This window comes from Muscardinus avellanarius (assembly GCF_963383645.1).
Source record: "Muscardinus avellanarius genome assembly, chromosome: 11".
Lineage (NCBI taxonomy): Eukaryota > Metazoa > Chordata > Mammalia > Rodentia > Gliridae > Muscardinus > Muscardinus avellanarius.
The window spans coordinates 112,400,097-112,406,019 of NC_137797.1; positions in this window are offsets into that span (position 1 = coordinate 112,400,097).

The following is a 5,923-nucleotide window of genomic DNA, read 5'->3' on the forward strand; positions in this document are numbered from 1 at the left end:
GGGACCAGCACCACACCGCAGCGCTGGCGAGCAGGCTCCGCACCTCCGCCAAGGTATCAGCCCACCAACATCACCGGCAGGGAGCTTACATTCATGTAAAAGGAAGCACTTATCTAGGTAAGTATCCCGAGAGTGTAAACAGCAGCTGCGACTTGGCCGGCCATCCTGTTGATCTTTCTAATTGCCCCAAGCACAAAGACTAAACCCTGCACCAGCGTTCGCTCATTAAGAGTCTTCTGCTATTTCCTGTGTGGTCATTTTCCTGGACCACCATGACAACTTTCTCATCCTAGACTGAGACCAAAGGAAAGCACCAGGAAAAAGCTCCAAAGGAATCAGCAGTTGAGGAGGAACGCTTTGCCAGCTAACCTGTACAGATGGTGTTTCGAGCACCGGGAAAAAGGCACTCCAACTTCAGCATGAATTCCTTTGTTTATAAAATTCTTTCTGCTCTGCAAATGAATCTTTTTTTCTAACCTTGTGACGGTTTCTCGGGAGACCCTCTCCTGGACATATCCCTACGAAGTTGAAAAGGCAGAGCAGTTTTAGTGCCTTCAGCTTGGGTTGGCAAATGAATCGTCTTGTTAAGACGCACTCTGCCTCTGCAAGTCTGAGAAGGGCATGCTGCATTTATGTCTAAAAAGTGCCCAGCCTTCTCTGATGCTGCTGTCTGGAGACAGTGCTTGGAGTCGCACGGTTTAGATTACTTCAAGACTAATGCAGTGGGTGTAATTTTAGATTTTAAAAGATACTCTCTACCCACACCACAGGAAGCCGGGACGATTTTCAAAGCTAAATGGTCATGTCTCTCTGGGCCAAAAGGAAGCTCTTGCAAGCCGAGACCTCAAGGCAAGCGGACAGTCAGTGCAGCCTGGACTGGAGGCAGTGCAGCCCGCAGGCCCGCGGTGACCCGGGTCCCAGCGCAGCCGCTGTCAGGACCTAAGAGCACACACCAGTTGATGGGGTCCAGCAGCAATCACAACCCAGCAAAGGGGTGGATCTGCAAAGGTGCCCACCTGGAAGGAAACTCAACCTTGTCTCTATCTGGGGGAAAAGCCTCAGTCTTGAGAAGGTGTCTGGGCCCTGGGCAAACAGGCCGAGGCTATGGGCTTGCTTACCGGGGCGCAGCCAGGCAACACCAGCGAGGCCCACATCATGCTCCAACCTCAGCGGCGGACTCACGTTGGACTTGGGTTGGCCTGAGCAACCCAAGAATTGTGCGAGATGGAGCCCGCCAGCGCGGAGCTGGGGGTGCCCAGAGAGAGGCTACCGGGGACTTTGTGCTGTGAGCATGCTGAGCCCTGGGCTGGGTCCACAGCACAGACTCCTTAGCACGGGCCTGGGAAGACATGAGCACGAGCTCATGTACTGCTTTGAAGAATTACTCACCCAGCAGGACAGGCAAACATTGCCATAAATAATAACCACCTCTCTCAGAGTTACCTAGAAGTCTACAGGGAAATGGAATGAATGTGAATGAAGGGGATAGGAAAGCAAAACCATCTGTAGGCTTTGCACACGTGACCCATCTCTATCTGCGTGGGAACTCTAGTATCCACTAGCGATCCCAAACACTGATGAGCAAGAAAAGTCGTCATAGAGCCGGACGCCGTGACGCGCACGCCTGTGATCCCAGTACTTGGGAGGCTGAAACAGGAGGATCGCAGGGTTGAGGCAGCCTCAGCAAGTAGTGAGACTCTCATCAACCTACTGAGACCCTGTTTCAAAATAAAAATAAAATTGGGCTGAAGTTGTAGCGCAGAGGTAGAATGCCCCGGGTTAAATTCCCAGTATGACACAAATATATGTCTTTTTTTTTTTTTATGGTACTGGGGTTCCTGGAAGCCCTTCTACCTCCGGGCTACACTCCCAGACCTATTTTATATTTTTGAAACAGGGTCTCTTACGCCAGCGCGGCTGGCTTCAAACCTGTGTGATCCTCCTGTCTCCGCCTACCAAGTGCGGGAATTACAAGCATGCGCCACCACGCCTGGCTATATGTCTTTATGTTATATAATTATTATAATTGTTATATAATTATTATAATTATAATTTTTTAAAGGAAAGGGCTGGGGGTAGCTTGGAAGCAGAGGGCCCCTGGGTTCAATCCCCAGTGCCAAAAAAAAAAAGAGTAATTATTGAAATAGTAACAGGAGGAAGAGTGTTCCTCTTTAATAAGATTGCACTAAACTGGGGCAAAGGTTTGCAGAAAATGTGACATAGGCCAGTGGTTATGAACAAAGGGAGTCCAGGAATGTACTCTTCCTCTCCTTATAGGACACTCGACATCACCTTCTAGAACCCGTGAGAACCGCCCCTGGGTGGGCACGCCGTGCCCCAGCTGGGCACGCTCCCTGCTCTCTGCCCCGCACTTTGTGATTGGCTTCTCTCTGCCAGTTACTCTGCCTTGTCAAACCTTGCAGAAGCAGACGGACAGATTCCCTTCCCTCAGGAGTTTACAAAACCTGCTTTTCAAAATATAGCTTTCATACACGTGCGCCATAGAAAAACAGAAGTCCAAATGACTACCAGGATGTTTCCTAAGTTGAATGTGGTAAAGAGAGTGGCGGTGGGCGTGGGGTTGAGCATGGCTGTCAACTTGAAAAGCCAGCAAGGTCTGCAGGGCCTCTACCACCAGGATGACACAGACTTCTAACACCAGGATGGCTGCTTATCAGTCAAAATCATCCATCCCTCGATTATACCAAAGACTTTCCACCTATGTATGTATGTGTGTATGTATGTATGGGTGGGTGGATGGATGGATGGATGGATGGATTTGGTCATATTGTATTCTCAGGGCACCTTCAGTCTTAAGGCCAAATTCCAAATTCCTTCTTTAAGAATTTAAACTACCTTTGCTTTTATGGCTCTTGGTTGATTGGATGAGGCCCACCTACATGATGAAGGGTGTTCAGGTTTGCTCAAAGCCTACTGTCTTAAATATTAATCACACCGAAAAGATTTTTATGCAGAAAAAATGTAGCCTGGTGTTTGACCCAACAAAGGGGCATCATAGCTTAGTCAAACTGACACATGAAATTACCCACCTCAGTGGCGTTCGTGTGGAACAGAGACCTCGTAATGGTACTGTAATCATCCCCCTGTATCTCCCACCAATTTAGGATGCGTCCACCATCTAAGGCCTGTTGGCAGCTCTTAACCATTCTCTTCATAACACTTGCTTATTAAGAAAGGCGATTTGCAGCCGAGCGTGGTGGTGCACGCTTGTAATCCCAGCATTTGGGATGCTGAGACAGGAGGATTGCAGTTTGCAGGCAGCCTCAGCTACTTAGTGAGGCCCTTTGCAAATCAGTGAGACCTTGTTTCAAAATAAAGAATAAAATATAGAGCTGGGGTTTAGCTCGGATCTAGAATGCTCCTGGGTTCCATCCCTAGCACTGGGGGGGGAAAAAAATTGCCAGGCCATGCCAGCATGGCTCAGCACCTCTGTTTATCACAAACAGGTCTCTAATGAGAACTGTTTACTAAATTATGAAACTCTCAAACAAATGCAATTTGGCCTGCTCTTCTCAAGCAGCACAACTTGGGAACAACCCGTTGCATGTGGAGAGAGAGCCTCACAGACCATTCACCTCTAAATGTCCCCTGCATTTTTCAGAGCCCCTGTTGACTGAACAGCACACCTTTAGAGGAAGAGAATGACTGTGGGTTCCGGTCAACACAGTCCCTGTGGCACTGACAGCCAGATAGCCAGAGCCATGGCCACTCCACAACAGGGGGAATGCAAATCTGCAACTCACCCCACTACCAATTAAGTCAGGATACAGTGGCACACTTCACTTAAAATGAGTTACCATGGCTAAGGCACAGAACACATGTCATGAATGTGGAATCCTGTCCTGGGGATGGAACCCAGAAGCCTTCTACCTCTGAACTACACCCCCATCCCTATTTTTTATTTTGAAACAGGGTCTCACTGAGTAAAGGGCCTCACTAAGTAGTAGCTGAGTCTGTGGACCCGGATCCTCCTGTTTCAGCCTCCCAAATGCTGGGATTACAAGCGTGCGCCATCATGCCTGGCTTTTTTTAATTTTTATTTTAAAATACAATCTCACTACATTGCTGAGCCTAGTCTTGCTTGAGCCTACAGTCCTCCTGTCCCAGCCTTCCAAGCACTAGGATTACAGGAGTGCACCATAATGCCCAGCTAACATCACATTCTTCATTTGAAAATATACTTAAGATCATATTGAATCAGGTTAACAGAAAAAGTGTTGGGAATCTTTTGTTTGTTTGTTTGTTTCATATCAAATTCATGTAGAAGAGACACATTCTCGCCTGAAGGAGACTGCTGTCTTGTCTGATAAATCAGATAAACTTTAGGAAATTTCCATCACCTCCCTCAGGCGCTCCAGGTCTGTCTGTCTGTCTGTCGAGCCGAGCATGGGCACTGCTGGAGGGCTGGACTAACAGCCTTAGCCTGGACCTTCCAACTCTGCGGGAAACTCCTCCAGAGAGACCGTAATAAAGGACAGAATCATCCCAGGTCAACAGTGTCGGGAGGAGAGGGCGACCGAGCACCGGATACTCTAAGTCCAGTTTATAGGAACTTTCCTAGAAAGTTTACAGGGAAGTCCTTGGAACTTCCAGTTTGGCGCCATCTGCAATCCTTTGGAGTCATTAGCCAAGAGCATATATATTCTCTCAAAGACGGGTGCTTTTCAGGACAGCTTATACAAAGCCTGGCTTGTTCTCTGTGTTTTGACTAACTGATAAAGCTTCTCTAATTCTAAAGCTAGTTAGCTACGTATTGGTGTGTGGCTTCCATCAGCAAGGGACATCTGTCGTGACGGTTAGTGGGAGGGAATCTATCACCATCAATCTGTACACCCAGAAGACAAAGCTGAATTTTACTAAAAACAAGGCTGGGTGTGGTGGCACGGGCTTGTAATTCCGGCACTTGGAAGGCTGAGACAGGAGGACTGTAGGTTCAAGGCCGGCTTCAGCAATTTGGCAGGACCCTCAGCAACTTAGCAAAACCCCATTTAAAATAAAAGAAAAGAGGACTAGGGTGCAGCTTGGGGATAGAATGTCCCTGGGCTCAATTCCCAGTACTGAAAATAGCTGAGCATGGTGGCACATGCTTGTAATCCCAGCATTTGGGAGGCTGAGACAGGAGGATCGTGGTTCGAGGACAGCCTCAGGTACTTAGTGAGGCCCTTTGAAACAAAGTGAGACCCTGTTTCAAAATAAAGAATAAAAAATAGGGCTGGGGGTATAGCTCAGAGGTAGAATGCCCCTGGGTTCCATCCCCAGTACCACACACACAAAAAAGAAATCATACTGGGGAAAAGGGTGAGTTTTAGATGCCCATTATATTTCTCACCCAATGTCTGAAGAAGAGGCATATTTCTACTTTACCCTTTTACGGTGTCAGGTCTTTAGGCGTGCTCAGCACCTTCACAGAGCCCAGTGTCATTTGGGTTTATCAATGCACTACGTTCAGAACCCCCGCCCCAAACCTGCATACAGCTGGTAATAAGAACGATCATGCATGCACTCACACTGCCAGTCACAGGAGCACACAAACAGGGTTCCCGGAAGTTGTTTTATTAACGACAGAAGGGTGCCCAAGTACAGATCTGGCGAGGCACCACAAACAGCAGGAGCGTGTGTGCAGCCAACAAAATACACTTACTCCAGGTCCTCAAGACGTACAACTGCAGAGTTCACGCCAGACGGCCCTGTGCGGCACAGCCAAGCAAGACCGGGCAATTGTGCTTCTACAAAACCTTCAAAGAATGAGGTAGTTTCCTTCACCACCCTCTTCCCACCTCCCACTGCCACACTGTAGTCAGCCTAAACCTTCCACAAAACCTCTAGACAAGTTTTCACAGAAGCAAACGCTCATTTGTAAAACATTTCTTCCTAGCTACTTACTTGGGCAACTGTAGGAACC